This window comes from Musca autumnalis, unplaced genomic scaffold (assembly GCF_047663935.1).
Source record: "Musca autumnalis isolate F117 unplaced genomic scaffold, ASM4766393v1 scaffold_2, whole genome shotgun sequence".
Lineage (NCBI taxonomy): Eukaryota > Metazoa > Arthropoda > Insecta > Diptera > Muscidae > Musca > Musca autumnalis.
Genome location: NW_027411755.1, coordinates 68,584,659 through 68,594,239, shown reverse-complemented (window position 1 = coordinate 68,594,239; position 9,581 = coordinate 68,584,659).

The following is a 9,581-nucleotide window of genomic DNA, read 5'->3' as shown; positions in this document are numbered from 1 at the left end:
TTGAAAACCATAAATACTTCAAAACGATATTATGCCAGTGTGGGCAAAAATGAGTGACGATTTTTGTCCTCACTAGAAACACATATCGATTGCAAATCTATCGGCTGCAACATAATCATCGAGTTTCCGACCATGATAAAGCGCCTATGAAAACGATAATAAATCCTACCTGTTCACGTGAACATATTTGTTTACAACATGTAGCAATGGAAAACTCTCATCTATTTTTATTTAAATCGACCTCCTACAAGACGAATGTTTGCTCCACACATGCTTCTTATGTTTATGTGGACTGTACATGTATTTATAATAGAATTTGGTCTTATCAATAAACTTCTCCTCTACGTCATAAAAATAATATTCTAAAAACTGTTCACTTATCCGTGAACACTACCTGTTACCAGCGAATCGTAATGTTTCCGATCAGCTAAACTCGCCTACAACTCTATCATCAAATTTTCAAAAAATATATTAATTTTTTTCTGTAACTGCATGTCCCATTCAAAATTTATTCATATGTGTTTTGGATATTTGTGCGTTTATTGAAAGATCAACTTAAAGACTAATTTACAAAGTAGAGAATAGACATTAATAGACCAAAGCAATGTTCGAATCAAACAATTAATAGAAACATACAGGTTGTATTGAGGGTTGCCAAATTCTAATACTCCTCCTCAAACTGGATGTTTCCTTACAAAAACAAAAAATTAATATTCAATAACATATTATTCCATTTTCATTAAATTCATAAAATTGATGTGCTTCGCCTTAGATAAATTCTTCGTCATGATGTCAGCAATCATCTATTGGTAGGGCAATACTTCAATTCAACTTCTCTGCTACGGATAACCTCTCGTACGTGATGAAATCTGATGTCGATATGTTTGGTTCGACTATGGTATACAGGATTCATCGCCAATTTAATTGCACCTTGATTGTCGACATTTAATTGTAACGGAGCACCATCATAATATTCGAGATCCAATAAAAGTTTTCTTAAATATACGGCTTCCTTACAAGCGTTGGACATAGCCATATATTCTGCTTCGGTTGAACTAAGTGCCACGGTCTGTTGCTTCTTCGATTCCCAGGAAACAATTGAATTGCCAACAAAAAATACGTATCCAGTATACGACTTTCGATCTATTGAGTCACCTCCCCAATCGGCATCGACATAACCACAAACTGTGTTACTACCTTTTTCGAATTTCAACCCCATATCAGCAGTACCTCGCAAATAAATAACGAAGAATATGTTTCACAGCAACCATATGCTCAGCGTGTGGTTCTTTGTTATGTTGCGCTAACTTTGAAACTGAATGCTGTATATCTGGTCTGGTTGTCACAGCGAGGAATGATAAGGCACCGATGACTGACTGGTACTTTTCCACATCTACCTTCTCACAGTCATTGTTACATTTTCCATTGTAACCCGAATCAAGAGGTGTGCCAACAGCTTTACAATTTTCCATATTATGCTGCTTCAGTAAATTTTTAATATATTTCTCTTGACTTATTTTTATGGAACCAGTCTCTCCTTCTGGAGTTATAGCTATTCCCAAAAAATAGTTCAAAACACCTTTATCCGTCAATTCAAAATTGTATGCCAATCTTCTTTTGAATTCCGCAATCTCCTCCTTGCTCTTGCAGGCTATTATGAGATCGTCTACATAAACTGCGACCAACATCCTTTTACCATTAAAATTTCCTTTATACAGGCACGGTTCATTTTCACACGGGTATAATCCAAGTCCTTTTATAACGCTGTCCAATTTTACATTCCAGTTCCTGCCAGATTGCTTAAGTCCATAAATGGCTTTCTTAAGCCTTAAAACCTTGTTGGGTTCACTGGGATTGACAAAGCATTCGGGTTGCTTCATATAAACGATGTCGTCAAGCTCACTGTTAAGATATGCAGTGTTAATATCAACCCGATGCAAATGCATTTCTTCTTGAACAGATATTGCCAATATAGTACGAATAGTAGCGTGTCGCACTACGGGTGAAAAAGTATCTCTATAGTTAACACCATATTCTTGGCTACACCCTTTTGCTACTAGACGTGCTTTAAACCGTTCGACTTGGCCTTCTTTATTGCGCTTGAGAGCAAAAACCCACTTCGAACCAATTGCTTTTTGTCCCTTTGGCAAATCGACTAACTCCCAAGTCTGATTTTTTTCTAGAGCATTTATCTCTGTCCTCATAGCATCTTTCCATTTATTTTTGTTTTTACAAGACATTGCATCATTTACATTTTCAGGAACCATTTCGTCGCACAATGTGCAAATCTGATTATAAACCTTTCCACTCCTTAAAAATTTTGGCTGAGCATTTCTTTCTTCATCGGAGTCTTCATCAGCAGTATTAAAATCATCATTACCATCTTCATTATTACCTTTCGCACAATCGTCAATAACAGCATCATCATTATTGTCGCAAACACCAACCACCCCATTGCTGTTATTCGTCGATGTTGATATGCCTTTACCATTTGCATTGCTCTCTTTCAAGTCTCTCTCGAAGCAAATATCAAAAAAATCATTTATTTGTTTATCTTCTGTTTCGTTGTGCGTGTGGCCTACCAACTTTGATTCATCAAACATGACGTCACGTCTTTCAATAATGCTTCGTTTTCTTTTGTCGTAAAGACGGTACGCCTTCGATACCAGAGAATATCCAACCATCGTATATTCCTCTCCCCGAGCATCAAACTTATTTTTAGGGTGTTTTTTCAAACATACCGCCAACGAACCAAAAGTCTTTAAATGACCAACGTTGGGAATTTTACCATAAAACTCTTCATACGGCGTCTTGCTGCCTAAAATGTTCGTCGGGCTTCTATTACGTAGGTATGCTGCAGTGCTGATTGCCTCTGCCCACAGCGACTTACAAACATTAGCATGCACCATCATCGAACGCGCCATCTCTACCAACGTTCGGTTCGCTCTCTCGGCTACACCATTCTGTTGCGGTGTGTATGGCACCGTCAATTGCCGCACAATCCCTTGCCCTTCCAAATACATATCAAAGTTCTTGCTGATGTACTCACCGCCATTGTCGCTTCGCAATGCTCTTATTTTCTTCCCGGTTTGTCTTTCTACTTGAGCCTGATATTGCTTAAATTTTTCGAAGACTTCTGCTTTTGTTTTTAGAAAATAAACATGCATGTACCTAGACTTGTCGTCAATAAAAGTAGCGAAGTAAACAGAACCTCCAAGCGACTTAACGTTCATAGGTCCGCAGACGTCGGTGTGTACCAACTGCAACAATTCTGTCGATCTCGACTCCGACTCCTTTGGAAACGGCAAAGTATGAATCTTGCTCAACATACACGTTTTGCATTTGTTTGCACTCTCTCCTTGATTGACTTTCAACCCCTTAACCATTCCCTCTCTGGATAGTTTATGTAAACTTTGATTGTTAAGGTGGCCATACCTGTTGTGCCAATCGGTATTGATTGCAAAAAGATTCTCGTCCTCACACACAACAGCAAACAAATTGTTCTGCCTAACAGCCTTCAACACGGTTTGATTGTATTGGTTCTTGATGCTAGCACCGGACTTGTTGAATGTTACAACACAATTATGTTCGACAGCCTTGTTGACGGAGATGAAATTCGCCTGTAGTTCTGGCGCATACAAAACATCCCTCAACACAATATCAAACTCTCCTGTAGCCAGTCTAACATCCCCTCGCCCCATCGCCGTAATGCTGTTGTCACCTGCTAGTTGAATCTGTTCCTTTCTCTCTTCATAGTTGACAAACATTTGACGATCATTAGACATGTGCACTGTGGCGCCGCTGTCGATATACCATCTTCTTCGCTGCAGCGCATCGACATGGACAAGCATGGTAAACGAAGTTTGTTGTTTCTTCTTTTCGCACTTGTTCGCATAATGACCGTACTCTCCGCACACATAGCATTTGCCTTTTGATTTTGGTTTGTTCTTTTTCCTTGCTGCATATTTGTTCTCGGAACTGACTCGTACATTGAATGCTTGTTGACCGTTACTTTCTACTCCATTTTTGCGTCTCTCCCCTTCTTCCAGAAGTTTTTGCTTTAGAGAACTTAACGCAGGCAACGAGTCTCTAGTTTCCATAGCAATGACAAAATTTTCAAATTGCTGTGGCAAACTGGATAACAATATGATAGACAACAGCTCCTCTTGTATGACAATGCCAATTTCTGCTAACTTTTCGGCGATTTCCGTGAACGAATTTATGTGGCTTACCATTTCGGACGAATCAACCATTTTCAAATTTAACAATTTCTTGTAGAGTGTTACTTTACGTATAGGACCCCTCGGTTTATACACTTCTTCTAGGCATTTCCACGCATCAGCTGATGATTTGCAATTCTTCACGTAATTCAACTGCGACGGTTTCACCCCTAGGCATATTGTGGCTAATGCCTTTTCGTCTATTTCAAGGAACTCGGCACGTTCGGCTTCCTCAGTTGGAGCTTTTACAACACCATTAACCACCTTCCAATATCCACTGTGAACCAGCACGCTTCTCATTTGAATTACCCACGAATCGTAATTCTGGTCATCCAGCTTTTCTATTTGATATAGTCCAGAAGACATTTTCACACTTTAATTGTTCTTTTAGTCTTTACCAATCACAAAACTATCCTCTTTGTTAATTTCCTTTTTGCTTAACAACTGTGACCGTAACTGGGCGCATAACCTGTTTTGGATATTTTGTGCGTTTATTGAAAGATCAACTTAAAGACTAATTTACAAAGTAGAGAATAGACATTAATAGACCAAAGCAATGTTCGAATCAAACAATTAATAGAAACATACAGGTTGTATTGAGGGTTGCCAAATTCTAATAATATGTACCTTCAAAATCCATTAGGAGGAATATGTTGAGATTTTTTCTCTCTTTAGTAGTAACGAACAATTTAATGAAAAAAGACTTTTCGAATTGTACACTATGGTAAACTTTATATGTATGGTATATCTTCCTCCAACTTCCCATGTTACACATTTTAAATCCACAATGTGTTTGCAATCAATATATTGAAATTTAATATTTATCCACGCTACTTAACAATTTATAACCAACACGTAGCATAACGTGGCCGTCTGCCTTCCACACGCACATACACACATGTACAACTTTCAATATTGTAATTAAATCCGCTTCAATAACTTGATATGACCAACATTGTGTATTGGCTTTATACCGGAGTGGCTGGTGGTGTACAAACATTTATACCAACACAATCGTATAAGGAAATTGGATTTCTCCCTTTATGGGAGAAACTTTCATGCAGTAAGAAATAAAATCTCCGAAAACAAACTACACCGACGATAGGATGCTGAAAAGAGTTAAGGGATAACGCCCTTATCGTTGATACTGGCAAGAGTTGCACATGTATATTTTTCTTCTTCGTCGTCGTTGTTTTATTCTTACGATGATTAATGAAATTTAAACGTTATGCGACAAAAATAATCTCCTCTTCAACCAAAGCCACAAACAGGGAAATAAGACAATGAAAGCGAAAAGCTGAATACATGGTGGTGGAAAACCCCAGGATATATACGCAAGAAATGAGAATTGGTTGAAACACATAGAAGTGAAAAAAGAAAGTATTTGTTAGTAAGCAAGCAAGTATTGCATGGTACGTGACTTTGTCATCATTTAACACATTTTGTTTGATATTTAAATTTATAAATTTAAATTTTTACTCTACTTCCACTTCAAATACTATATTTTGTCAATCAAGTCATGTAAAACGCATGATATGAGCCTTCGATTCAAAATAAAACTAAAAGCTCATACCTTCAATTGGCACTTCTCTATAATTGCCCACTTTGATAACATGTAGCTTCGCTACTCTAAAAGTTTTTGTTTAGGCCACCGCAACAAATGCTAAGTGAACCAAACAAAACCACAATTGATTTCGAACATTGTGATAAAATTTTAATTTGATTGCACTTATCTGAAGTCCCTCTCCATGATGGTACAATTAAAATGACCGTAATGGTCACCTAAAAATAGGTATCACTATCGTAACGAAAGCCAACTTTGAGTTCTTTAATAGTAGTAGGAAAATAATATATGTACATTAGTGTTATAACTTTTTTGCAAATATCAAAAATACCAACGCATGGCCGTGTAGAGAATAAAAAACTAATGAATGAAATACCGTGCCATGTTTTCTCTATTGCGAAAAAAGTTTCCATATACGCTTTTCGTAATAACTTATTAATAGTTTTTAATCTAATTTAAAATCAATTTCAAACCATTCTGGACCAATTTTTTATCAAATCGCGATATTTCAGAGCATTTAATGCACCTTTGACAATATTGCAGTTTTTTGTTTTTCTTTATAAACGAGCGAATTTTATGTTCATATTTATTGTACCTATCGGACAAAAGAATATGTGGTCATTTGCAACGAATTCGCGAAAGTTACAGACAGCTTTTAGTGTCTTTGTCTGTGAGAATCGTATTTGTTTTCTATAAATTTTTATTCAAACAAAGCTAATTTAAATTTTTATATAGAAAAAATATCAAAGGGGTTTTAGTAATACAGTCGGTGCGGAAACTTTTTTCACCTGATCGAACGAAAACACGCGTTTTCGTTATTAGGACAATATTCCGCACATGGTACTGGTGTGGTATTTTTTTTTGGTTATAGCTCTAATGTACATACATATGTGCATAGAATAACATTGCTGCAATCTACATACAAACATTAACTTATAGATGTGACTGACCCCCTCTTCAAATCACCAAATCGATTCAAGTGAAACCATGTTATTGCGGTTAACTGCAAAGTGCCATGCTGCACCAACAAAAGTGAAGGGTGTATCTTTAAACTTTAATTTTAAATGGAAATAATATAATTGGACTTTTAGATTGTTATTGGAAAATAGTTTTATGAAATATAAACCGGAAATGAGAATGTGCTTGACGCCTATAGCAACAACAAGATCAATGCACACCGCATTTGTATAATTTTTCTGTGCTAAGCATATCTTCGGATGCTTGCTTCTAAAATGCATAGTTTTGCAATTAAAATGCGATGGAGGACAGATCGTGGAAATAGTGAACTTCGTGATCGCGGCGGTGCAGGATACTAGGTTCAACAACAACACAAGAGATGGTGGACAAAGTACTTGACCGCTGGGTAGTTTTATGTTGAATTCCGAGGACACAGACCCCATCCCAGAAAAAACAAATAATTGTTATATATCTAAGTGCCCCACTCCATCAGATAACTTACACCTTATTTCATATGCAGACGGCTGTACTCTCCTTTCGATCGACAGGGACGTCATCAAAAATTAGCTCCTCACTATCAAAGACTCCTTCGAAACCGCAACTTAAAACAGTAAAGTATTCTGAAGTTATTTGGAATAATTAATACCTAATTTTAGCTAATTCGGCCAGCTAAAACAGGCGTAGGCTATACAACAACGTTGGCAAATGTCCAAAATTTTTCATAGAGAAGTTTTTAATCACTCGTATCCATAAATGTCAAAGGACATCCAAAACTAAAAAAACTGAAATCGGTGCTACCGATTGACTTATGTTGACAATTTTTGTTGGAGAAGTTTTGTAACCACTGGGAAACTCAAATGACAAATTACGGGCAGTTCAGTCAAAAAATGTACCTAAAATTCTCAAAATGCCGCATAATAAGTTTAGTGAGTCCAGGGAACCTGAAACATGAAATTACGAGCAGTTCAGTCAAAAATTTTGCAAAAATATTGCGTTCTAGCTCAATTATTGCGGACTCAGAATTGTTCCTTATTAAGAATATACAGTGAGTCACAGTCTCCACTTGAGTTTCTTTAATTAAAAGTGCGATTGCTAAGAGTTAATTAATGAAAGTGATTTTATCCTTTTTTATATTTTTACATTAGTGCCCTAACTTAAAACAAGTAAGAAAAGGCTATAGTCGGACGGGGCCGACCATGCGATACCCTACACCACAACCTCTAGGAATTTGTTATGTGCAACCGCCTTGCACGCTGAATGTCCGGATTTGATTCCCAGGCCTGGCCACATCCAATTTCACTGTGCAACAAGGTTTCTGTGCGGTGGAAAATTCCTTTTGGAGATAAAAGCCCTTGATGAGTATATTAAGAACCCAAAAGGAAATTTTCCCCATAGGTCAAATTTCTGAGATATCGCGCGATGAATTTTTTGAATTTTCGCCTATGATGCTTGAGAAAATAGCTTTATATCTCTGTTTGCCGTTATTGTAGCTTCGTTTTGAGATTACATTTCTTCAGTCAAATCGAATGGCGAATCTTTTTGTGGAACATTTCATTCTTCTAACTCAATTCCTTTTCGTCCTTTCTTTCTTGAACCGTAGTAAAAGTACCACAAGATGAGATTTTACAGCATCCAAATATTCCACAAAAATGTTACTCAGAGAATTTTAGGTACGGTTCTCATTGACAACTAATCGATATTGTCACGTTTTCATTGTCTTTTTTGACATTTACCCGATTTTTGTTCAGAAAAAACCTATGTTTTGTTTTTCTGTATATTCGTTATTTGTTATGTATTGGTAGGTAGATATAACCATTGGTTATCGCTTATATTGACATCTGGGATGTATCTGAAATATTTACCATATATAGTTCCCGATATGCTGAACACGTTAATGACAATTTTTTTTGGAAAATAGATCCGGTTATCTAATATTTTGAACCGGATATAGCGATATAAAACCCGGATTTTGTACCGATTTTAAGTAACCGATTAAGCTTATATGTATACCATTAGAAAGCTAATAAAATTGCCAATCAGGGAAAATAAATTTTTTGACAGCATCTTACCTGAGTTCGGTGCTAAAACAAAAAACCCGTATTCTTGAACCGTTTTTAAGGAAAAATATCACTGCGCGTAAATATGGAGATAAAAGCTTGGTGGGTGAAATATTCTTTTTGCCGATGAAAGTCGATGAAGTTAATATTATGAACCCGGAAGGACAGTTATGCCATAGGTCAAACTTCTGAGTTATAGCGAAACGGAATTTATGTTACGGGTTTATTGTCGTGCTCTTAAAGTTCATCAAGAATGTATGCATCACGCCATAACTCAGAAGTTTGACCTATGGCATAACTGTCCTTCCGGGTTCATAATATTAACTTCATCGACTTTCATCGGCAGAAAGAATAGTTCACCCACCAAGCTTTTATCTCCATATTTACGCGCAGTGATATTTTTCCTTAAAAACGGTTCAAGAATACGGGTTTTTTGTTTTAGCACCGTACTCAGGTAAGATGCTGTCAAAAAATTTATTTTCCCTGATTGGCAATTTTATTAGCTTTCTAATGGTATACATATAAGCTTAATCGGTTACTTAAAATCGGTACAAAATCCGGGTTTTATATCGCTATATCCGGTTCAAAATATTAGATAACCGGATCTATTTTCCAAAAAAAATTGTCATTAACGTGTTCAGCATATCGGGAACTATATATGGTAAATATTTCAGATACATCCCAGATGTCAATATAAGCGATAACCAATGGTTATATCTACCTACCAATACATAACAAATAACGAATATACAGAAAAACAAAACATAGGTTTTTTCTGAACAA